The sequence below is a fragment of the Phodopus roborovskii genome, unplaced genomic scaffold (genome assembly GCF_943737965.1).
Source record: "Phodopus roborovskii unplaced genomic scaffold, PHOROB, whole genome shotgun sequence".
NCBI classification, from domain to species: Eukaryota; Metazoa; Chordata; class Mammalia; order Rodentia; family Cricetidae; genus Phodopus; species Phodopus roborovskii.
This window is the reverse complement of record NW_026126618.1, coordinates 1,206,623-1,232,423: the sequence shown is the minus strand read 5'-3', so window position 1 is coordinate 1,232,423 and position 25,801 is coordinate 1,206,623. Positions and strand designations below refer to the sequence as shown.

The window sequence follows — 25,801 nt, the reverse complement described above, 5'->3', positions numbered from 1 at the left end:
GCACACAAAGTGTAATTACTCATTCAAGACCACATACTCCAAAGACTTCTCTCATAACAAACCACATAGAGCCTCCCTGTGAAGCTAATGGACAAATAAGTATGATCATGGAGTTTTCAGAGTTTTGCTGTAGTGATGGGGACATCCATGTGAGATAAGAGGGTTGATCCCTTATACCACCAGTTGTGTTGGGGGAATAGTGGAATGTTATATGAAAGAAAGAAATCAGATAATCTCAGATGCCCCCTGAGTTTACAATGAGACAACGAAATTCTGAAGCTAAATTCAAAGTAGCCTACATCCCTTCTTTTCTTCTAAAAGAATTCCCTCACTAAATGTATATATGTAAGAAAGCAAAATCAATCAGATGTGGGATGTGTGCCTGTAATGTGGGCATTGGGGATATTGAGGCTGTGGGATCATGAGCTCAAGATCAGCCTGGGTTACATGAAAAGACTTTTAAAATTGAACCAGAAAGAAACAAAGCTAAATCAATCCACTTGAAGGATAAATTAAATTTCTCTTCTGAAATCAAACTAATACAGCTAGGAAGGAAAATGAAATATGACATGTATTAATTCCTAAACAGTGATATATGTTTGAAAATATAATTTCTAGGTGGACATTGGTGGCACATGCCTTTAATCCCAGCACTTGGGAGGCAGAGGCAGGCAGATCTCTGTGAGTTCGAGACCAGCCTGGGCTACAAGAGCTAGTTCCAGGCTGTCAGCCTCCAAAATAATACAGAGGAACCCTGTCTCAAACAAAAAAAGAAAGAAAAGAAAAGGAAATACAATTTCTATCCTTTGTGATATATGATTGAGGATATATTTGGGAAAGTTTTTAATTAAGCTTGAGAAAGACTATATACATGCATACTGTATTTGATAAATGAAACTACTGACCTCATACTAAAGAGAGAAATTAAACATTATCTATATGTCAGTATATTATTAACTTCTACTTACCTGCCTTTGCTTCTTAGAAACATATGTTTAAACAAATGAAACATCTCTTAATCCCTTCAGTTTGGCAATCAGTCATTTGCAGTTAAAATAATCTTTTATTTCTTTACCTGGTCCCCCACTCAATGATTACTAATTTTATTGTATGATTCTGATTTGTGTCTCCTTATAGATGTGGAGTAGTAGTCAGGCTTTGGGCTCCATTTCTAAGCCATCTTTCTGTTTCTTGCCAGTAACTTCATTCCAATAAACACCCCATCGTCTCCCAACTTTTGGTTTCTTTTCTATCTCTAGTTCCCCTGTTTGCTAATTATCCCTAACAGTGGTAACGGAAACCTATGTTAAAAGTAGGACCCCGAAATTGCTAACTTGGAATGGAATGCGTTACAGGCCAGATTTTGAGTCATTGTACATCTTCGCTTTCAAGCTAAGAAAGTCAAGACTTGGGCAAAAACATAATGCACACATTCAGGAAGAGCGCTCCCAGGCCTCAGTCCTGCACCGCCTCTTGTGATGTTCTTCAAGGATGTTCTTAATTATTTGCTTCCCTCCCAACCCTAGTTAGCTTTAGCTGTTAACTTGACCAAACCTAAAGTCACCCGAGAGGAAAGACTCAACTCAATTGCCAAGATCAGATTGACGAGCAGGCCATGTCTATGGGGTATTATCTTGATCATTAATTGATATAGGAGGTCCGAGCCCACCCTGGGCGGCATCATTCCTAGAAAGGTGGTGCTGGGCTGGGCTATCTGATCATGAGCTTGTGAGCAAACAAGCCAACAGCAGCATCCTTCATGGTTTCTGTTGTACCTTCTTTGACTGTGAGTTCCCTAGTTGGAGGCTATGCTGTATGGTTTCTTACCTGACTTCCCTTAACCCTATAAGTTTCAGATGAAATAAACACCATCCTCCCCAACTTGTTTTTGGTCAGAGTATTTTGTTTCAACATCAGAAAGGGAACTGGGACACCTCCATTTTGGAATAGAGTACACTATTGTGGCTCCTTTCTCTTCCATTGAATTCAGAGACAGCCATGTGACTTGTCTTACTTACCCAGTTAAAGCAGAAGCTTTAACTTTTGATAGTGGCTGTTCTATCAGCTTGAACATCTAAATGGTGAGGTAAACAGAGCCACCCAGTCGCTTTATCACAGGTAAGTAATGTGAGCAAAAGAAAAATCTTCACTTTTGTAAATCATTGAGACTTAGTATGGTTGCTAACTTCAACAGAACCTAATCTGCCTTGAGTAGTGTAACAAGCATGGTAATATCGGAGATTCATAAAATGCATAACAGATGAAAATTATTTTTAAAAATTAAAAAACTATGTGTGCATCTCCCTGCCCCACCCAGTGTGTGTGTGTGTGTGTGTGTGTGTGTGTGTGTGTGTGTGTGTGTGTGTGTGTGTGTGTTTAGAAGGCACCATATTCCCTGAAGATAAGACAGGCAGTTGTCAGCCACCAAGATTGGATACTTGGCAACCAAATTCAAGTCCTCTGTAAGAACAGCTTATTCTTTTAACTGTTGAGCCATATCTTTAGTCCTCAGATGAAAATTTCATGACACCTTCTAAGCACTAGTTGAAAATAATTTGATGACTTAAAATTTTAAAGGACTTTCAAGCATCCACTTGAAGAGAAAATACTTTATCCCCATTCTTGCATACAGAACTGTTTAACTTATCACACAATAATTTAGTATTTTTAGATCTGCATCTGCTCTGACAGGTCTTTGATTGTAGTGGGCGATGTCTCATTTGCTTTTACTCCTTGGAATCTGATACCATGTGTACTGTTCCTCAGGCACTTAGCAATGCTATACAGATGAATGACAAGGACTAGAAAAAAGCCAGGTACATAACAAGTGGTCAGGGCATACTTGGAACTGACTATGTTAATACTCATGCTTACCCAGAGTGCATTGCTGAAATCTCAACTTCTCTGTAACACTTCAATCCGATTTTCAGGTGCAAAGACTCAGTTTGATGTAGGCTCTTAAATTGTATTTTCTCTTCACCCAAACCTTGAAAACTATGTAAAGAAGTGTCCCCAGTGCAGGGCTGACTGGAAGGATGCTTTATTTGCATATTAACTGGCTTGGAGTGGATGCTGAGCTTGCATTTGACCGACTTTCCACTGGACATTATAATTAGGGGAAATTCCAGTGCCAAAGCTTGGCTGCTGTTCAGCTATTGATTCAAAGTTTATTGCCTCACTAGGGATCGTGAAGAATTTTATTTGGTTCAAAAAGTGCTTAATGCATATTATTCTGAGGTCTTGAAATATTATCAGCATGGGCTCTTTGTGAGCTCTCTGCGGTCCAGTGAAGGACCTGCCAGCCCTTATTTAATTTGTTTTTCCTCAGAAGCAGTTCTGGGTATCTGGAAAATGTATATACACTAGGCTGTTGCCATCAGTTCCTTCTTTGCCTACTCCATGCATTTCCTAAATCTAAATGTTCTAAGAGTAGGGTGCCATCCTGTATCTCTGTCCTTTGTCCAAGCATTTTATCAGATGTCCCAAAGGACCTCCCCACATTCATTTATCCATTCTCCGATGATTATGAAGAGTTTACTCTACAAGGCACGCTCTAAGTCTGGCGAATACAGTTTTCTAGGAACCCATATTCAATTATTTGGAATAATAGACAATAAAACAAAATGTGAAGACATGTTAGGTGTCTCTAAGTGGTCCAGACAGTTATAAGGACAGGGGAATTGTAATTGTGGCAACAAGACGGTGCTGTGTTATTCAGTGTCATAATAAAAGGAGAGCCTATCTGACATCACATTATCTGGACAGAGACCTGATATCTTAAAAAAGTGAGGGAGAGCCATGAGCACATGGAGAGGAGATGGAAGGGTCCTCAGCAGAGAGTGCAAATGCATGAAGCTCTCAAGACAAGAGGCCAGAGTCACATGGTAAGGAATAACAATGGAGTGGCTTCCTCATACCATGTAGAGCTTTTTGATCAAGTAATTCAGTTTTTTATCTCGATTTAAGTTGGAAACTCTTGTAGGTTTGTCTTGTTTTCATTTCCTAACGAAAGCATGTCTTGACGAGATCATGTTGAAGTAGTAAGAATAGGTTATCGGGTGGCTGCAGCAGAGGGAAGGTGACAGGTTGAGAATGTGTTTGAGTGATGCAGTCTTCAGGCGAAGGCACTGATGCACAGTGCTTCAGAGTTTTTCTAAGCGGATCCACCTCCAACTTCCCCAGACTGTGTCGATGCCACATGTCCTGAGCGCTTCTGGCACGTTTACTGTTGCAATGAAGGTATGCACCTAAGTCCACACACAGCTGGGGGTAGACAGTATAAGTAATTGGCGGGGAGCTCAGTTTGAGGGTGCTTGCCTAGCACCCAGGAGACTCCACATAGGAAAAATGAAAATATTTTCAAACTACAGCAGGAGTCCTCTGAGCTAATTTTCTATTAAAAAAACAAGTTTACTTAAATATAATAAAAGAATCAGGCTAATTTAAACTATATATGTATGTTATTTTTAAAAACAGGATAATTGAAGCAATTATGTGGAATGATAGACCATTTGAAGGAGGAACATTTCACGCGGGTTTGAAATTGCCAGTGAGGGGTCTGGGAGGGCTAAGGGCACCGGAAGCTCCTCCACAGGACCTGGGTTCTGTTCCCAGCACCCACATTGTAGCTTAAAGCTGTCTGTAACTCTGTTTCCAAGGGATACGATGTTCTCTTCTGGCCTCAACTGGCAACAGGCATGCATGTGATGTACAGAAAAATATGCATTACAAATAAAATATTTTTTTAAATTGCCAAATGAATGGCAAAGTAATAAAACAGAAAACCGACTCTGTACTTTATTACTGTTAAAATTTCTTCATTAAATGCATTCTTCAGGGGCTGGAGAGCTGGCTCAGTAATTAAGAGCTCTTGTGGAGGACCCAAGTTTGGTTCCCAGAACTCACGTTGGACAATTCGCAACCACCTGTAACTCCAGCTCCAGGGATTGGACACTGTCTTCTGACACCCTCAGCTTCCTGTGCTTACATTCCATGTAATACCACACAGACACACAGTAGTGAACATAAGTTTTAAAAATCTAAAACAGCCTCTTTATGCTTTGTACCGGGAATATATTTGTCTCACTGCCATCCCCTGGGCATATCACTGGTAGAAATTTTTCTGTTGCACTTGAAAGCATTTAGCTCAAAGTACCTTGAGCCAAAGAAAATTCTGAAGGACTGTCTAGGCAAGGTTTGATCCAGGGGACTCGGGGTCTTCAGATCAGCAACGTGTTTCTCCAGTCTCTTTTCATGAGTCGGCTTCCTTAGCAACGTGGCTATTTAGAGTTGCAGTGACTACTACCTGTCCTGACAAAGACCCTGTCCTCAAGTGTTCTTGCTCCTAGACTTTGCAGCAAGAGTCCCAAGATATGACTGCCACCATCATATGCTTACCCTTGCTCTAGCTAGACAAGGCCTGCGTCACTTATTTCTCTTTGGGTTTGGGGATAAGTGAGGCCATTTCCCAAGACTTACATGAAAGGGAAGCAGGAGAGGGGACTCCCAAGAACAATCAAGTTACCAATTGCTGAAATAGGAATACATAGTGAGAAGCCACAGAGTAATCATGGACTATACACAAATATTTCCTAATTCTGTCCAAGCAAGTTCCCAGCTGGCGGATTAGGCACTTGAGTGTGAAGCTTTCACCCTGAAATTGACTTTACACTTAGGTTCTTTGGAAGTCTTTTATCGTCAGCCTCTCACACACATCAATACACTCACTTAAAGAAGCCTCAGTTCCTCTCAGAGACTTGGTCTTATAATATCATAGTGTGTGTTGTGGGTAAATGTGTGGGCAGGGGTGTGTTGAGAAAAATACAAAATAATGTCTTTTAAAAAAAAAACCCAACACTTTGTAGTCCAGTTGAAGCTTTAGGAATCTCAGTCTCGGTGAGAAACAGATGGTACACTCAAATTAGGGTAATAAAGAGACCATTTGCAAAGGTGTGGCGAATATATAAGGAAACTTCAGAGATGGGATAGCCTCTGAACTATCTCTGAGGCTCTGTTTATCTCTTCCAGGATCCCATGAATGGAGTAAAGAGGGGGCCATTGACAGAGCCTGTAGACTGGGGACACATGACCAGCTCCTGCTGGTTCTAAAGGGAAGGACATGGGGAGTGCTGGCCTGATATCTCTTTCCTTCATCATTCTTGTCTTTGCTGTGTTTCAACTGGCAAAAGCCAAGGCAGGGAGCCTGTTAGTACAGTCCATTCTTGACAGCTCTCACAAGGGGAGGGTGAAGTGGAGAAGATAAGAAAATCTGGAGAGACACTGGACATTACCCAGCAGAGCCCAACCCTTTTGCCTGCTAATATATGGGCTCATCTTTTACCTAAACAAAAAGTTCCCATCTCCTTCATAGAGGATGCAGGAAGTCCTATTGTCTGTGGATCGTTGGGGAGTAACTGTATTCCAGTCACTCACCCTATTTAAAATGGTAGCAAGATAATAAAGGAATCCTACGAATCATAGTTGTTGAGGTGCTGGACTCCAGCATAAGCTGTCTACTCCCAGCAGCATTTGATGGATCCTTCACTCTTGCTAGCTCTTCAGTGAGAAGGAGCTGGATAGGGTGTGTTTGTGTGTGGAGAGGGGATGGTTGAGAAGTCATGCAGTTATAAAGGCTGGAATGCCTCAAAGTCTGTAGTCAGAAAGCTGGGGGACCAAGGGAGAACCCAACCGCATAACTTCTGTGTGAGTTCAAAGACTTAGAAGAAAGACTGTAAGTTCCGATCTGAGCCTGGTTTCAACAGTGAGAGAAAACCAGTGTCCTGGCTCAATAGGCATAGAGAACAGTTCTTCTATATGCATCTCTTATGGTCAATTTAGTTCGTCAGTGCTTTAGATAAAATCTGCTCATACTGAGGATGGCTGTCTGCTTTTGTGAATCCACTAATTGAGATGCTGACTACCAGGGTGTGCCCTCATAGACATGCTCATCAAAAAGTTTAACCAAATACCTTGTTGCTACGTCAAATTGCTACTTAAAATCAGCTACCATAGATCTGGCTTTGGTTTTGCTGAATGAAGTTAAAATAGGAATTGTTACACTTCTATTCTCCGAGTCTCATGTATTCAAACCAATCTCTGGAATTACTGCAATAATTGTAGATGAATAGCAATGGAGATTCTAAGTTTTCCCATGCATTCTGATGATTATATGTTTAGAGTTCAACTTTTCATTTTTCTTGTATACTTTCTAGTATTATGGGAAGAAACCGAGAAACTCAACCATCTTTATAGTCATTATCGTTAAATGATTGGACCACTTAACCTCTTAATACTTCCCTTCCTACCTGCATTTCACCCTGTTCCACTCCTAGTGCCGACTTGAATAGCTAATGTTGTTGCTTTTCTTGGGTTACCTGTCTTCCATTTCCTCCTAGCAAGAAGGCTTTATTTGTATTTCTCAAATGAATGATCCATGTTGCTACTTCGGGGTCTCAATAGAAAGTAGCATGCTGAGATCACAGTGACAGCAGGGAGCCATTCCTGGGACAAGAAGAGAGACATTGCTGTATGAAGGTTGAAGACAGGTGTCAAGCTCTTCACTTGAAGGATAACCCTGGTGCTTTTGACACATTGTTACAATTCATACAGTACGCAGCAGATTCCATTTAAAATTCACCATATTTAAATCTCCACACAAATCCTATGACTTCCGTTTTAAAAGACTGAAAAATAATTATTTCCATTTATTTAGTTATTCTTATCTGATTCTGAAGCTAATAGGATTTTAGTTAGGTAGCATTGGCCATCCCCCGAAAGGCCAAGTTAATATGATGAGGATTCATTTGAATCCTTTTCATTAATTCCTTGTAGGAGAGTCCTTGAATCATGACTGTTTGTCACCCTATATATCTGCAGTAGCTTTTAAAAAGAACTGCATTCTGAGTATTTTTCAACTTTTAAATACCATTGCAGCATGATTTATTTGAATTTGTTAGCCTTTTGGTCACTATTTTAAAAAATCACCTTTGCTTTTATTTAAAATTTAAGTACTGTTTTAAGCTTCCTTTCTAGAATGCAGGACAATAAATAAACTTTTGTGGTTCGACTCAGTAATCTATAGTCCAGCAAGTCAATACCCAGATTCTATACATATCAGATGTTTTCTAAATCTGTGTCTCAGATTTCTTGAGACTTCTACATTTATAGTACAGAATTCTATAAGTTATGCAGGTTTGGGGACTACAGGGAAGCCCCCTTCCTCATAACGATATTTTCAGGTGTTCTTAGGATGTGTCCTTATCTACCTGGAGAATAAGTACACTGACCTCTGTCTGCATTCCATCCTTTCTTTCTACCAAGTGCTTGGAGGTGAGAAGTGACATAGCTACCCCTAAATACCACTATTCTAGGTATGAACTGGACCCTAGGACCCCTTTCTGTCAGGCCTCTTCCTGGCAGCCTGTCTCTATCCATCATGTTGCAATTACTGGTTTTTTTCTGAATTACCTTGGGACTTTGATGAGCTGTTACTCAAAAGAAGGTCGTTTGCTTTGTTAACAAAGGACAGAATGGGATGGTGGTGGTGGTGGTGCTATTGCCCTTCCCTGAAAGTCAGCTTCTCCACACAGTGATGTTAAGGAAAACTAGGGGAAATTAGCTGTCTCCAGGGCTGTGGCCTGATGCACTGTGTTTGCCCTTCTGTTGTAGCATGAGACATCTGGTGATTTGTAATGTGTTTTTATCAATTTTCTCCTCTTGTGCCCTGAGTACCTGGAGATCAAGGACTGTTACTTATTTCCCATTCACACAGGGTATCTTTTCCATTCAAGATGCTATAGTTTTATACCACAGACCTGATGGATTACAAATAATAGAAATGTATTTATCATGGTTTTGGAGGATTGGGATTCCAAACTCAAGTCAATGGGAGCTGGCGTGTGCTAAGAATGTGCTTCCTGGCTGGTACATGGCTATTTTCTCTCAAAGTCCTCAAATGATACAAGGAATGAGAAAGCTCTTTGGAGGCTCTTTTGCAAAGGCCCCAAGTATTTGTTGGGGTTCCTTGCCATCACTCAACCATTTAGTAAGGTCCTATATTAAATATATGGCATTAGGGATGAAACTCCTAGCACATGACTTCTGGAAGGTCACAACTCTATAATGAAAGATTTGCTTAGTTTGTGGCATTCAGTTGAGTAAATTTTAGCTCCAAACTCACCTGACATATCTTTACACCTATACATAATTACCACTAATAAATTGAATACAAAAGGTATGATTGCTCGACAGTGCCATTTAATTCATATTTATATAGACGAATGGCCACTGCTTTCACTTTTCAACCTTGTTTTCATTCACTCATTGAGCATCCATAAAGAATATGCTAAGTGCCATGCTCTAACTTAGCCTCCCAAAACATTTTTTCTGCCTTTCCATTGTTTGTTTCCCTTCAGTTAGGAGAAAGACAGAAAAGCAAAATGATCATAGGACAACATTGTAGATGCCAATGTAGGCGTAGTAGAAGAGGAGATCGGCTGTGGCAGCTGAAAGTTATAGTCCAGCCTCTTATGAGCATGAATTGCAGGCTCAAAGTAAATTCTATTTTCTTTTTAAAAATAATTTTTATTTAGATTAAAAACAAACTTATGTTACTTACCAATCCCACTTCCGTCTCCCTCCGGTCTTCCCATGGCCCCCACCAACCCCTCCCATCCCATTCTCCATCCATTCCCCAGAGATGGTGGGGTCTCCCATGAGCATTCATCAAAGTCTGACACATCATTTGGGGCAGGACCTAGGCTGAAAGAGTATCCCTCTCCATAAAGAATGGGCTCCCAAAGCCCATTCTTGCACTAGGGATAAATAATGGTTGCACTGCCAGAAGTCCCATAGACTGCCCAGGCCTCCCAACTGACAACCACATTCCAGAGGGCACCAGTGTGGTCAGGAACATGGTTTATGTGTTCCGATTGCCATTTGCATAGTGTTTTGTGGTGCTAAGTTTTTATGACAATGAGCTGCAGATTTAACGTGCATTTTCAGCTGAGCAGGCCATTAAAAATAAATGTAATTCTAATCTAGCAATAATTTTAGCTTTGGTAAACTCATTTATTTCAGCAAGAGCTTTCTTAATTCATAAGAAAAGAGCCTCAAGAATGACCTCATTTGCACTTTAATTTATATTCAAGTAGCTATAATTTGTTAAAAATGGGGCACACCAGCCATCTGAAAATTAGTTATATAATTTCTGTAAGTCACTGCAAGTCATCTTCCAATACATATGCTTCCTCGAGATTCTGTGGGATATAAATAATTTTGCAAAACTACCAGGACTTTCTCCCCTGTACCCAGAATTAACACATACTTACTTGGAGTCTCCTATATGCCAGTAAACAACAACAAAACCCACAGCCACTCTTTGCCTCACCACTAAATGAGGTTATGCAAAGCAATTACTAGAAGGGCTTGGGTGAGAAGTTGAGACTATAGCTCTTACATGTATGTCATCAGCAAATGCTGTTCTATGTAACCTTGGAAGCACATGAGATCCTTAAAGGGAGCCCTGTATTGAGAGGAGGGAAAAGGGTTGACATAGTGTTTGGAGACTTCCTGTATTAGACAAACAAGAGTCAGAGCTGGCTTTATGGACAGGCCATCTCTATGGTGACACCAGGATCCTACATGTACTAGGGTCTCACAGTTTGATGGTTTGTTATACAGCCTTTAAATTCTAAACTATTTAAACAAGGAGTCCATATTTTCGTGTTTAACAAAGTTCTGCAAATAATACAGCTGCTTCTATGAAGAGTTCTTTATGAAATGTAGAGAAACAAGAGTATGCTGTCTCAAAGTCAAGGGCAAAGAGAGCTTTCAGGCAGAAAGATGATCTGAGGGATTAAGCGACAACTTAAGGAAGGAATCTTGTCCATACAAGGCATAAGACTGGGTGGGAGACAACAGTTGACACCCGCTGGAGAGCCACCTGTAGCCATAGAATTGTGGGCAAGAAGTCGGAAAATGGGGCCAGGAAAATGCTGGGACAAGGAATGCTTCTGGAAGAGGAGAGAAAGTAAAGACGTTGGTTTCCTTCTGTAGGTGACTTAGCATGGTGTCTTAGTTAGGGTTTCTATTGCTGTGAAGAGATACAGAGACCACTTATAAAAGAAAACATTTATTTGGGGCTTGCTCACAGTTCCGAGGTTTAGTCCATTATCATTATGAGGGACGAGTGGTTGTATGTGAGCAGACAGGGTGCTGGGGAGGATCTGAGAGTTCTGCATCTGGATTGTCAGACAGTAGGAAGAGACATTGCCACTGGGCCTGGTTTGAGCTTCTGAGATCCCAAAGCCTGTCCCTCTCAATGACACACTTCCTCCAATTAAGCCACACCTACTCCAACAAGACCACACTTCTAATAGTACCACTCTCTATGAACCTGTGTGTGTGTGGGGGGGGGGTCCTTTTCACAGAGGTAGGAACAGATGATGCAGTAAAGAAAGGAAGGAACCTCAGGGTTAATGTCTGAAAATGTAGAGGGCCATGGATATAGGAGTCAGCTATAAGAATAGGTAAGTATTTATTTTGCAAGCAAAGAAAGCAGATTTCTTGAGTCTGTTTGCTGAAGACACTGAATTCTTCCCAAAACATGTTCGTAGAATCTTTGTCAAGTGTTAATTGACTATGAGTGTATATGTTTATTTTTCTGTTCTGTTTCACATGTTTGTTTTTTTGCCAGTATCACACTGTTTTGAGCACTTGAAATTTGCCATATAATCAAATAGTGAATACCCTCAAAACAAAGATTCCTTTTGTTCAAGATTGTTATGGCTACTTGGCATTTTAAAAAGAAGGGATTTCTATCATTGATGACATGGCTGAACTTGAAGAACAATAGGCTAAGTTGGCATTAGGGTCTGAGCATGAGTCCTAGGTATAGAAAGACAAATACAACATAATCTCACTTAACTGTGACTTTAAAAGAATTGAATTCATTGAAACAGAGAACACAGTACCGATTGGTGGAAGCTAGAGGTCAAAGGTGAAGAATGGAGAGATGGTGACCAATGATGGCAGAGGAATATATTCTGGAGTTGGGTTTCACAGCCTATTAGCACTTAATGTGAAAATCTCTGGGCAGAGGCTTCAGATATTTCTCACACATGGAAAGTAGCATGTAAAGTAACATATTTGTGAATTATCTTGATTTAAGCACCATACTATATATACCTTCATATATACACATTGTGTGATGATGTGTGTGTGTGTGTGTGTGTGTGTGTGTGTGTGTGTGTGTGTATGTATGTATTTGTAGGTGGAAGTTTCTGTCCAGCCAGGTCCAGTTTTTCAGATGTTTAGTTCCAATAAATACACAGATACTTATGCTAATTATAAAATATTTTGGCCAATGGCTCAGGCTTCTTATTAGCTAGCTCTCCCTTAATCATTAACCCATTTCTATTAATCTGTGTAACTCCATGTAGTCTTGGCTTACCAGAGAATGCCGAGGCATCCTACCTTCCTGGTGGCTACCAGTTAATGCATGGGAAATCAAGACTCACTGGACTCAATATAAGTTAAGTGAGCTTTATTCAGGGAGAATTCACTTAGATGTGAAACAGATGATCACTACAGGTTCCTGCTCTAAGGATGCCACCCTCTCAGATGCTCTCTGCAATGTGACCAGGAAGTAAGAGGGAGAGCCGGGGTCCTGAACCCCAGACCTAGCCTTACCCTGTCATGTCTGCACCTGTGACGATGCAATGGGTGTGGGCAGAGTGGCTGTCTCACTTCAAGCAGTGGCTACACGGCATCTTCTTAATGACTCTCCGCGTTTCTTCTCCCAGCATTCTCCTAGTCTGGTAGCCCTGCCCATACTTCCTGCCTGGCTACATCCTGCCTGTCCATTGGACAGGGAAACATATATTTACAGCATACAGAAGGACATCCTCCATTATATAATACCACAGTGAGCACCATAAATGTGTACGGTTTTCAATGGTCGATTATACTTTATGTTAAACAGGAAACAAAGAAAGCAGAGTTTATGGGTTTTAAGTAAGTTGATAATGTGGAAATGTTTTTCTTAATGTAATACTTGTGAAATTAGCTGAGGGGAATGGAGAAGTTACAAATTGGTAAGGGTTACTTTAGAGACTTGAAAGGTTCAGTCTGGGTGACCCTGGCCTGAGTTCCCATTTAAAGTTTTGTGAGCATCCGAGTACTGTCAAAATCCCCAGGTAAGTTTTCCCTTAACATATTGCAGCTCTCTGGTGTGACAGTAGAGGAAACGGATGGACACATTGGTCAGTTGTCTTTATTATGGTTCCCTGTATTATACATGGAGACACTGGGGTTCAGAGAAGTAAGTTATTTACCAGGAATTGGCAGAATCGGGACGTAAATCTCTGCCCTTAAGCCCCAAGCATTTTGAGAACTGTATTAGTTTCAGAGCTGTTCTTGCTGTCCTGGATGAATCGACATAGATTCTACACATTTCCATTTCTTTCTCTTGTGTGAGCAGGCAAATGGGAAATACTATAATTTGGATGTCAGCTTATATTTTTCTATACTGATCCCTAAATGGTACATGTTTTTTTCAGCTAGACACTAAATCTGGTCTCGGCAGTCATAAAGCAGGTGTCCTGGTGCGCTAGGGGCAGACTGACCGAGTTTGAGTGCAACCTCTCCTGTCCATCAGCTTTGTGACACACAGTTGATAGAATCTATACCACTTTAATAAGATCTATTATTTGTGTGTGTGTGTGTGTGTGTGTGTGTGTGTTTGCCTTGTATGGGTGCCTGAAGAAGCTTGAAGTGCATTAGATCTCCTGAAGTTGGACTTAGAGCTTATAGACTGCCTGATGTGGGCTCCAGGATCTGAACTTAGGTGCCTGGGAAACAATCAGACACTCTTAAATGCTGGGTCGTCTACCCAATCCACTTATTCCACTTGAGTTGAACATCTAAGGAGGCAGTGCCGAATCTGACTCAACCTGTCCCCCCTAAGGAAACACAGCCCGGTGAATTCAATGAGATAGCGCATGTTTTGTGGGGTGTGTTCAACACACAGAGACCTCAGTCACTGACAGTTATTTTTTGCCTTCTCTATGTAGTCTGGCATCAAGAGCCAACATCTCATAGTGAGAACTCCTACACACGATAGGGAGTTTGTGTTGGTTTCTAAATGGATATCTGTTGGTAATCCCAGAAAGCTGGTTGTTCCCTCCTCCACCCTGAACTAAGTCAGACTCTCAGAAACCCAGAGCTCTTGCTGAGCTGACTCTGCCTGACTTCTCCTAAAACAATAGGCATGAAAATAAGTTAATGTGATTGTATTTTTACAATGCTAGCCCCATCTCCCTAGAGAGTACTGGTGTTTAGCTGCTGGTTGCTTTGTTTTATTGTATTTTATTTTTTAATGAGAGGAACATCTGATTTTCCTGGTTTATTTGCTTTCATTAGGGAATGAGAATTCTTTAAATGAAGTAAAGCACCAATTGATAAATCTTAGGTTTTACACGCTTGGTGACACAGACTTCGATTTGCCAGTCAGTGTTTGTTTCTGAGTCTTCAGACCTTGGCAAGATCTTTATAATATTTGAGTTAGTGTGTCTTAAATAACCTAGCCCTGGGGAGGAATCTCATGGCAGAAAAAGAAGGCAGTGTTTTATACTCCTAAAGGAGATTTGTCTGTCTTACATCCCTCTATCAGGGTGTCAATCTGGGCAAGTTTGTTTAACAGGCAAATGGACTCACAGTGTGGTGAGGTGGGGTAAAGCTTGCTTTGGATTAGCAAATTGAGTTAAACACCATAAATCTCACTTTCTAAAAATTTCTGGTGCAGCTAACATTTCTGTCAGTGAAGCAGGCCACTGGAACAAATCACATAAATACTGGATGCACTGTTATGTAATCAGTGTAGCCTTGCCCTCCCCATGTTTCTCCTTGACACTGCAATCATGGTACAGGGAAAGGAGGAAGAGTTGAAACCCAGAGGCCTGAAGGGTAGTCCAGCTAGCACTAACTGCTGTAGGCCACTGTGTAATTAATGTGAAATCACGACCCCGCTCTAAACTTTATGAGATTATTTTTGGTTTATTCTTGTAACTCCATTGTGCAATAATGTGCGTAGACACATTATAACACAGTGTAGAAAGGTTGGACGTGTCTGCTAGACTGAGAGTCTAATTGTGTTCTCTCTGTGAGATAGGAATCTCTGTGGGCTGAGATTTTGCTTGTGTTGGTTTTAGCATTCGCATCAGTGCTGGGCACATCACAAACACAAACATTCACTAGTGAAATGCTGATTCATTCACTGGAGGAATCTATAGAGACATTTTTCCAACCATCCAGAATGCAAGAAAAGATCTTTTTCAGTCTATCCCCCAATCCCACATCAAGCAAGGGGTTGGTATGATTCAGCAGTTGTTGACTCCATCATCCTGCAGAAATTTGCTGAATGTCCTCCTAGGTCCAATACTCGGGATACATGGGTGAAAGAAGATAGTCCAGCAGGAAAAGTTTCCATATGGTTAAAGTAGAGGTTTGTTGGATTTCTATGAAACAGACAGGGGAGACCCTGCAGAAGTCTTGGAAAGGTCTGCAGAATGCTTGATATTCCCAAAAGGATGGTATTCTAAAATGGTGATGGGTGGGCATCCCTTTGTGGACGTGGATCATGCCGGAGTGAATCAGCATCAGCACCCAGCACCTGGGAAGAGAATACAGACAGGAAGAATGACAAGTGTGTGCTTAAAGAACTGTGAAACAGTCATCATATACTATGTGTTGGCTTAAAGTGACTTGAGAAAGGAATAGGTAACATGGAAGAATGACAAGCCAACTGAGAAACTGGAGATGGCATTAGACGTCAAGACCTAATGAAAAGCACAAAACAACACTGACAACCAGAAGTTGGGATGAATACTTTTGGAAAACGAAAATTAAGTTCTTTAAATCCTATTTCAGCTGTGGAAGTAGCAGTGGTTAATGTTCAGTGAGTGCTATTTAAAATGTGTGAATCATTCCATCTTCCTAATAATTATCAGGATGCAGATGCTGTCTTTATCCTCATTTAGCAAATAAAGGAACTGAAGCATTAGAGGTGCCCTCTGCGGGATCCTAGAGCTAGTTAACTCCGAGTCCGCTCTCGGTTACTAGGATTTATCATAGTAACCAAAATATATTGCAGTATTGCAATTCTGAATAGGTTGGAATTTAATTTTCATTTCAAGTGAATTAAGAGCATCCTGGACCACTGCTTCTGCCCTTCTGATTATTTTTAAAGTCTTGTCTGCTATTGCCTTAGGCTTTGTTTGTGAGGTGAACCAAGATTAAAGACGCTTCCGTAAGACCCACTGCTATCACCCATGTACACACCTCAGTGAAGATGTTAATGTGTTTAGTCCAACTTCCAGCTGGGAATGTCCCATTCATAGAGGCATTCTAGGTGGCCACATGAACTGACATCTCCTTCTTCATATCCACACCTGGTGACTATATCAATTGAGTGCACACTTAGACAGTAGTTCTTCAAGAGAACTTGCTTCGGAGAAGGCTCCGAGCATGGGTTGACTCTTTTCCTCAAATTCTCTACTATTTAATAGTAAATACTCTATGATGCTCAAGGATTTTTAAATTAATTTCCTACCGCTTTGCCACAGTCATTTGTGGCAAGAAAGACAGAGACCGGTTCAGATTTTAGGTTGTTATTCATTCTACCACTGAAATTATGTAGCCTTAGCACACTATTGAATTGTTTCATGTCCTCATCGTTGGGAAATGGGAGTGTTAGTATGGTTATCTCTATGCTTTTATGAAGTCTTATGGTCAAACCCACTTCTTACAAGTTGTAGTCATTGCTACTTATTGTACACTCCTGTTCCTTGATCTGGTTGTTTTCCTTGAAGACATTTGCTTCCATTGTGATATAAGGCTCCAAGATCTTCTCTTGCCTTTACAAGATTCCAGTTCCATAAATCAAGAACTCGGAGAATGAAACCCATTCCTTAACCTCCCTTCTGCCTGTTTGTCTATTCTTAAAGTGGATCTGGTAATAATGACCTCATAAAGTAAATTTTAGTATCAGGTCTTGTGCACAATGAAGGAAACATTAATATTGTAATTCCCATAGGGATAATACTAAAACAGCTAATATGTATTGTATAATTCTCTGCTCCAGGTATTACTGAAGTGTTAACAGCCCTATGGTCTTCTGTTAGGCCTTCCATTGCTGTGACAAGTAACTGAGAGAAACTGCCTGAAGTATAAAACATTTATTTTGACTCAAGATTCCAGAGGCTTTCATTCATGGTCAACTGGCTTCCTTGCTTTGGCCTGAGGCCTGTCAGACTTCACAATGGATCATGTCAGCCTGAGCAGAGTAAGACTATAACTAAAAATAGAAATCCATGGGGACGATGATGGACCAGGGCTGTTCATGCCATGGCAGAAAGAAAATGCCTACATCCCTGGTCCCTACTTTTCTAGTGCGTTCTTTCTATCCAGGCCTTCAGTAGATAGAATGAAGCCACCTACATTCACGAAGCGTCTTCCCTTCTTAGTCAATCCACTCTAGAATGACCACTCATGGACACTTCCAGGAGCACATTTTACTAATATAGTAGGTATCTATCAAGCCAATTATATTGACAGTCGGTGTAAATGCTAAGTGTCACCCCCACAGTTAGGTCAAAGTCACACCACAACTGGGAAAGGGCAGAACCAGAGCTCCTGGCTCTCAGGTAAACTAGTGTCAGAGCCAACAGTTTTAAACTTTTTCCGTGACATTGTCACTGTATAATCGTGAACACTCCCTGTTTTTGTGCCCTTTACTATGTAAGTTGAACTGCTCTAGCTTGAAGGCAGAGGCTGTCAGTATCTCCATTTTTTATAGGTTAGGAACTTGAGTCCCCTGGACATGGGTTGAAAGCACACAGCAGACGAGGAAGCCTGAACTCAGGCAGCCTGACCCTGAGTCACATCCTCATCCATGATGCATCCATGAGAGCCACTTGGTCCAGATCATGTAAGAGAGTCATTGTAGTGCTACATAGCAGCTCATTACTGAGCCTATTGTCGTGTGCCGGACCCTGCTTATAGTCTTTCTTGTTGATACCTGTATCAAAAGAAAAAAATCATTTCTAACATTTTACTTTGTGACCCCCCCCCCCGACCTAGGGAAAAGCCTACTGTGGCAGATGATTAATGCCATTGAATTTGGAGTCTGATGCCGCTTGGAGGACGTGTTTAAGTAAATGCAATAGCACCATGCTTGTTTTCTCTTTCCTCCTGTTTCCTGGGAGTCTTGATCATGTCATTACACATTTCCTGATGAAGTACTTACAAGTGACTTAGCTAAACTTCCAGTGTTAACATTGCTATGAGAGTGGCATCCAATGATGCTCATGTTTAGGGACACGTTTCCCACACTGTATGACAACAATGAAGGACCAGTTTTTAAAAACCAGTGTAGGATGAATACATGTGAATCTAAGTTTTGCTTTGAGCTATCTCAAACCTCTTGCTAAATAAATAGAGGGTAAATTGTAAATTATTTTGATAGACATTTAAGGAAAATGGGATGTGATGTTTTTAAAGACTAAGGCATTTCAGAAGAGCTTTGAAATACAATCTTTATGTGCTGGAAGGATTTCATTCATTATTAATTATATCAGAAATTTAATTATGTGAGCATGGAGGTTAGTTGGGATCATTTTTATAAATCAAATCACATAAATCCTCACCATTATTAATTAAAAAGTTGATTTAAATGCTGCATTTCAAACTTAAATGTAATGTAATGTCCCTTTGTCCCTGTTTTTCAAGCATATGTCAACCCAAGTGTCCATAGAGATATTTAACATGGCTAAGGATTGAATTGCAATGTTATGGATGAACATGGAGCTATAATTAGTAAATAATTACTGGCATGTACTTGAGGGTTAGTTTTGATAAATTTCTAGAAGCCTGAGAAATAACATTTCGTTTTTGGTTAGTTAAGTAAATTAAAAATTGATTAAGGAAGTTCAGATGGAGCCAACTTCATCATCTCTGTCCTTGGAGGAGCCCTTGTCAGGCTGACCACCTCAGCCTGAGATGGACAGGAAATCGTGCTGTCGAGAGAAGCTGTTAAGAAGAAATGTAGACTGGAAACTGTTTTCCATTGCTGCAGTAAGAACAGTCACACACAGGGCCGCTTCCAGTGTCAGCTGTAATACCTTCCTATTTGGTAGATGGAAGTGAGGCACAGGTCTTACTCCGAAGACCAAGCACAGTTCTATTGCTGCGGGAGAGAAGGAGCTGTTGTCACCTCTGACAGCTCCTTGAGCTTCTCTGTTCTTTTCGTTGTGACCCATTATCCCCTTTCGGGAGCATCTCTGAGCATGCCATTACATTGCTCTCTACTCTACCCCCCCCCAGGATAATCTCCTCATCTCAAAGATTTCAATCAAACCTTGGAAGTTTCTCTTGCCATGTATCCATGTATTCTCAGAGACTAGGACTTCAGCATTGTAGAAGAGCAAGTGTTCTGTTTATGATAAGATGTGACTGCAGCTTTGTCAACTTCAAACCTTTCTCTTCTCAATTCTCAGTGATTTTATTTTCCTTTCTTCTACCAAAAACAGTATTGCAGGCCAAACTACTTGGGGTCAAATTGGACTGTGCAACTTAGTGAAGAAGACGCTCCCAATCCTTGTACCTCCGTTTTTGTTTTGTTTTGTTTTTGTTGTTGTTTGTTTGTTTGTTTTGTTTTGTTTTTCCTCTTTAAATTAGGATGAAGAGTGTGCATGCCGATTACTGTGATGATCAAATGAGTGGACATATTTAACGCTCTCAGAGCAATGCCTGCTCTGTCCTCAACACATGCTATTGTTTCTATTACTTTGATCATTCTTCTTCTACTGGCCTCTAGATGTTATCTGTGAGCTTGCTTCCCTTCTCAAGAAATTATGGCTTCTCTCAAAGCTTCAGCATTAATCTCTAGACAATGAAGCCTAGCCAGACAGATTCCTAAGCTCCATGCCTCTATTTATGGCCATACTAGGTAAACATGTTTTCCAAGGAATTAATCTTCGTTCCCTCATTTTTATCAGATCTTCACAATTTCATACAATGTGTTTTTGTCCATGTTCAACTCTTTCTCTCAACTCTCCTAGATCTACATCCCTTTTTGCTAACTACCCAACTTTGTGTCATAATCATTTTTTTGTTTTGTTTTGTTTTCTTAGCTCATCAAGTACAACGTGTGATGTCCTTATATTGGGTTTGTGGTAATCCTACTGGAGCCTTACTGATCTATTTGGGACCACACGCTTAAAGAAAACTGACTCTTTCTCACTAAATAGCTATCAATTGCTCCTGGTCTACTTACTTGCCCATTCCATACTGAATTTCTGTCTATGTGAGCTTGCTCAATCTCGTGCATGCTGTTGCCATCACCATGGGTTCACACATGCAACTGCCCTGTTGTATCTGGAAAACATTGTTTTGTTGAAGTTATCCAATACCTTTGGCTCTTAGCTCTTCCCACCTATCCCTCTACAACAATCTCGGGATTGGAGGCTATGATGTACATGTCCCATTTGAGCCCAAATATTCTATAATCTCTTATTCTCTGCAATCTGATCAGTTGTCTGTCTTAATCACTATATGCTGCACAAAGAAGCTTCTTAGATAAAGGTTGAGAGGTGCACCAACTAGGGGCATAATAATAAGTCATTAAAAGTTGGCTTAATACTATGTCCACTTATCGGAATACTATCAGTAGATTCTCCTCTAGGGCCTGTGGCTGGTCCAGTTATAGGTTCTCAACCCAGCCATGGAACCATGAATGGGTTTCATCTTGTGGAATGGGCCTAATTACAATAAAAGGGTGGTTGCTTACTCATGACATTCATGCCACAGTTGCACCAGTAGGCGTGTTTTGTCTGGATGGTCATTTGCCAGGAGCCATCCCCAGTGGTGGACAAGCCCTAGCAGAGGCTGTAAGGAGTTGATGAGGGAAGGAGGTGGGCCAGGCCATGTTGGTTAGGAGAATCTTGCAGCCTGACTGACTAGCAGCCAGAGTGCTTCTTCATTTATACAGAATTTAGTAAGAAGGGATACGTTCATGATGTCCAAAACATAGATCGTATCATTTTTGGTTTTGGACATGTGTTTCACTTCCTCTTGCTCATCTTATAGTCATCATCAATAAACTATAACAGAACAGAGTTATCAATTCCAATCAGTTTCCCTCAAGTTCTGACATCATTGAAAAACAGTTAACATTTATATGCATTTTTACTCCTCAACCCCACGACCCAATTTTTAAGAATCTAAAGGCATATGACAGCCTGTTCTCAGGCTGGTAGCTCTTATGGCTACAAGGACACAAAAACAAAATCTCCAAGTTAGATTGGACAGAGTGCCATGTCCTAAGCAGGGTATGATTAACTCTTAATGGTCAGAGTGCCCAAGAAATATCCTAAGGCCAAAGCTGACACAGTCACGGTTATTATTAAAATTCTGGCATAACACAATGTTCATATTTTATATCTTTATAGAATGTGTATGCCTAATGTTGGCATTCTGTTGTTCCTTGGTCATATGACACCACAGTGATTCTGTATATGCTAACTTCTCTACGAAATGGAGGACCTGACATCTCATTCTTGTATCATTTTTTCACTCCATATTTTGCCCATCAATAACTTCAGCTAATGTAACTTTGTTGCTGTATATCTGTGATTGCCTGAGTGTGTAGAGGGAAGAGGCTTGCAATCCAAACTGTGGCCAACTCCTCTAGCCCACTGAATCTTATTGACCATTTTGAGTTTACTTTGTTTTGATTATCTTGTTCCTGTGTATGTACAGGGACAGATGTTTCAAGAGTGTGTCATAGCCTCATAGAGACCCCTGGCTTCTTTATGTGAGTCACAACCTCCAAGGTGTAAGGAAGACCTTCAGGTAGGTAAGGATAGCTTCCTAAAAGTGGGAGGGGTAGTATGTTCAGGACTCTCCCGAGGAAACTGAGAAGCAACACTCCTGGGAGAAGGCAAAAATGATTCGTAAGAAATTTTCCATCAAGCCAACATCCCCAAATTGCATAGATATTAAAAGTTCCCCGAGTATGCACAGATGGAGATGAAAACTGAAGGTGGCCCAGGACCATCATGTGGCTCAGCTTTGCTGGATCTTTGTCAAACAGGTGTACTGGCCTTGTGATTTGCTGTTCCCATCAGATACGACCGTGCCAGTCATTATTGTAACTTGTAAGGGTCACAGCTAGATAAGACAGGGGATTAATTTGTTTTTAAACCCTCCAATGGCTTGCATAGCACCTTCTAGAACTATGAAAGCTAGCCAATAGGGATGAAGTTCCCAGGTCAGTATCCATCTGAGTTCCCCATGTTCTACAACTCCAGTATGTAGAAACCATTTTTGACAGCTGTTTGTACAGGAAGTCTCACTGGGTATATAAACCACAATTAAGGGAAGGTTCCAAGCCCAGCAGTAGATGGACAAGACAAAACCAACTCGGTGGTATTTTTTGTGAAATTGTTTGTCTCATCTTGCTTTGTTTGCTTGCTTGCTTTAATCTTACTGCTCTTTGCTTGTATATTATGATTTCTGATTTTGTGGTTTCATGGTTTGTGTATGTGTGTGTGCTTCTTGTGCGTTTTTTGTTTTCTTTTTATTATAGTTTGTTTTTATTTGCTATGTAGTGCTCAACATAGAATTCTTGAACATATTTAATGATTTCTCTACTGAATCAAATAAGTATAAATAATAGCATTATGAGTAAAGTGATTGTTTCAACTATAATATCTGTATTTATAGGTAAATATGGCTATGATGTGAGCCCCCAAATGCTTACTCCAGCACCTGTATTTCAACTTCTGTTGTAATTACCCCCCTTTAGCCCTAAAGATGTGTGCTTCTAGAAGTTGTGACTTTGGAGCCTTTATCAAGGAAAATGATAACTCTCAGGTAGAAGGAATAATTTTGTACTGAAAGGAAGGAGGGAGAGTAGAAAACTTACTTTGCCTTGACCTTATCTTCCAGTCCTATAGGAAAAAGAAGGTTTCTGTTGAAACTGAGGGAGATAGAGAAGTTGTAGGCTACAGGTGTGTAGGAGAGACTGCGGCGGTGTACTGAAATGGAAAGTGCTTAATTAGAAATTGGTCATTTCATTGACTAGCTTTTGACTGTGTGTCATCTGTGGCCAAGGAGGGATTACACCATGTAGAAGTCAGCGTACAGAGGAGAAAGGGCTGGAAGAGGGAACCATCATCTCCCGTCTTTTATACGGAAAGTGTTTAGTTCAGAACTGGGGACAGAACGAAACAAGTGGGGAGCATGCTTTTTCACAGTGGAGATTTGATCTACCACCCCTGGTGGTTCAGAAGAGGAAGCAGAGTTTAAGGATGCTGCATATAAAGGGGCTGTTGAAATATTAAAGACTTGGATGCTAAGTGGAGTGACCAGAGGAATTGGAAGGCTTCAAGGGGAAGACATAGGAGCAGCTAGCTGTCACCATGAAGATGCTTGAATGATAGTCAAGAGCCGGGGTGGGGGAGGGGCATTTGGGCATGATGGTGGCATGAGTCCAGAGAAGAAAACCTGGAGAGGATTCTAGAAGACCAAGGTTCGAAAGAAGATCAGAATTTTATGCTTTCTTGTCTCTACCAAAATAGACCTCAAGTTCTCAGGACCACGGCTGGCTTAAGACAGTCAGTCCTTGCGTTGGTATTCAGTCTGTCCTTCTGTGTGGTATAATTGAGAAGAACAATCTCTCTGTGTGACCTTGGACACGTAACTTCTTGAGTTTTATGTTTCCTATCTGTAAAATATGACTCTCTCTCTCTCTCTCTGTCTCTCTGTCTCTCTCTCTCTCTCTCTCTGTGTGTGTGTGTGTGTGTGTGTGTTACATTTGTGGTAAAATATTAATGGGATAAAAATCAATGTCTACAGCAGTGGTTCTCAACCTTCCTGACTCTGTTACCCTTTGATACAATTCCTCATGTGGTGACCCACACTATAAAATTATTTCCTTGCTACTCAATTACTTTAACTTTGCTACTGTACGAGTCATATGAATATCTGATATGGAGGATATCCGATATGGGACCTCTGTGAAAGGGTCATTTGACCCCAGAATGGGTAGAGGTCCACAGGTTGAGAGCAACTGATTTAGAAGAATGCCTGATGTTTAATTGTTAGTGTCATATTATTTTATAAAATAATTAAGAGCAAATTAGATGATGTAATTTACTGGGTGATGATTGATTTCTAAAGATATGAGTTTGCTGTCTTTTTACACTTTTCAACATTTTCAAATATTTGCTCATCTTGTATTAGATGTTTATTTATCTCATACCCATGGATGTGGCCTTTGTATAATGAGAGATTTAATGTGCGATGGGTTTGTTTCAGCATTGCGGATTCTTCTAAAATTCCACTGTGACATATTTCTCTTCCTCATAGCTATGTTCTGTATAAACTAATCATAGATAACTTATTTTTAACTTTCTCCCCATGATCTACATTATTACGTTTTTAAAACACATGATTCAACCATGTCAAGTACCCATGCCATTTCATATCCACAGTGTAATTTTTATTCTCATTCGTGTCACTTTATGCTTCTTTAAGAGGCGCTACGCAACACCCAGGAGTGCCATGCTGGGCCACAACCCTGTTCCCTGAACCCGAACAGTCACCCATAAAAAGCTTAAGTAGAGAGTGGCTTATCTAATATTTTCAGCTTGAACCTCCAGATGCTGTCTAATGTTAACCCCCATCCCTTTTCTCTACCATCTGTAAGTCTGTCTGGACTCGGCTGGGTCTAGAGAAACCCAACTCTGAAAATGTGGAACTTAGAATGATATGATGTTGGACAGTGGCAGAGGAGAATGAGAGGATGAGACCAGCATGCCGGTTATGGCCACAGAGGAAGCCTTGTGGGAACAGAAGGTTCCATGTTCTTTGGCAGCTCAGCTGGATATTGTCTGACAGAGAGAACCTACCTGACTGTCTCCCAAGTGGCCAGCTAGGTAGTCCTAACTTGAATAAAACTTCAAAGACCAATACTTAGACTCACAATAGTATGGGTTTGGAAACAAGATCTTGGGGACAAACTCACACTAAGCAATCCTAGGGAGGTAAATGTATTGAACCCCGGGACAGAAGTTTGTTACCTCTCACTGAGATCCCTACCAACCATTGGACAGGAAGAAATGAGGGTTGCCCTAATCCTATAGTGAAAGACAAGCCCTAATCCATAAATTGTCCAACACACACTGCCGGGATGATCTGGCTGTTCTGTCATGAGGAACTTTCTCTTATCAACTATTTGTCCTCCTTGAAAGATAGAACAAGTGTTGACTTCTTTCCCCTTGAGAGTTTTCTGGATATTAACTTGATATTTTAGCCACCTCCAATGGTAACTAATGGGTGTTTTAAAAACTAATTTTGGAACTAGAATTCTTGATTTTCTGGGCTGTTCAATCACCAGTTCTTGTCTCACTGCGAGTCCCATGAAGAAAGTTCTTTGATTGTCATTGACACTCCAGATATCCAGCAGCAGTTCCTAAACCCCAAAGATCCATAAAATATGAACATATGCAAATATGTTCCCGAGTTTAGAAGGAATCTTGTTAAGTTTAATATATGACTATATAATTCCCATTTATAGGATTCTTTTAATGATAACCGAGATGCCCCCATTTGAATGAAGCACTGTCTAGTAAATAACATGAAAAATTGCAATTCTAATGTGACTCACGGTCCTTGGGAATAGTTGCTGGTTTTCTCTTCAGTTCGTGCCAGGACATAAATTTGTGTTTTAACCATTCCC

The 25,801-nt window shown here is 40.6% G+C and overlaps 1 protein-coding gene across 3 annotated transcripts in view; it reads left to right on the top strand.

Annotated features, from left to right (window-relative positions):
• The window catches only part of Ano4 (anoctamin 4), a 323,121-nt gene that overhangs the window by 135,434 nt on the left and 161,886 nt on the right, over positions 1-25,801 (top strand). The window lies entirely within an intron of this gene.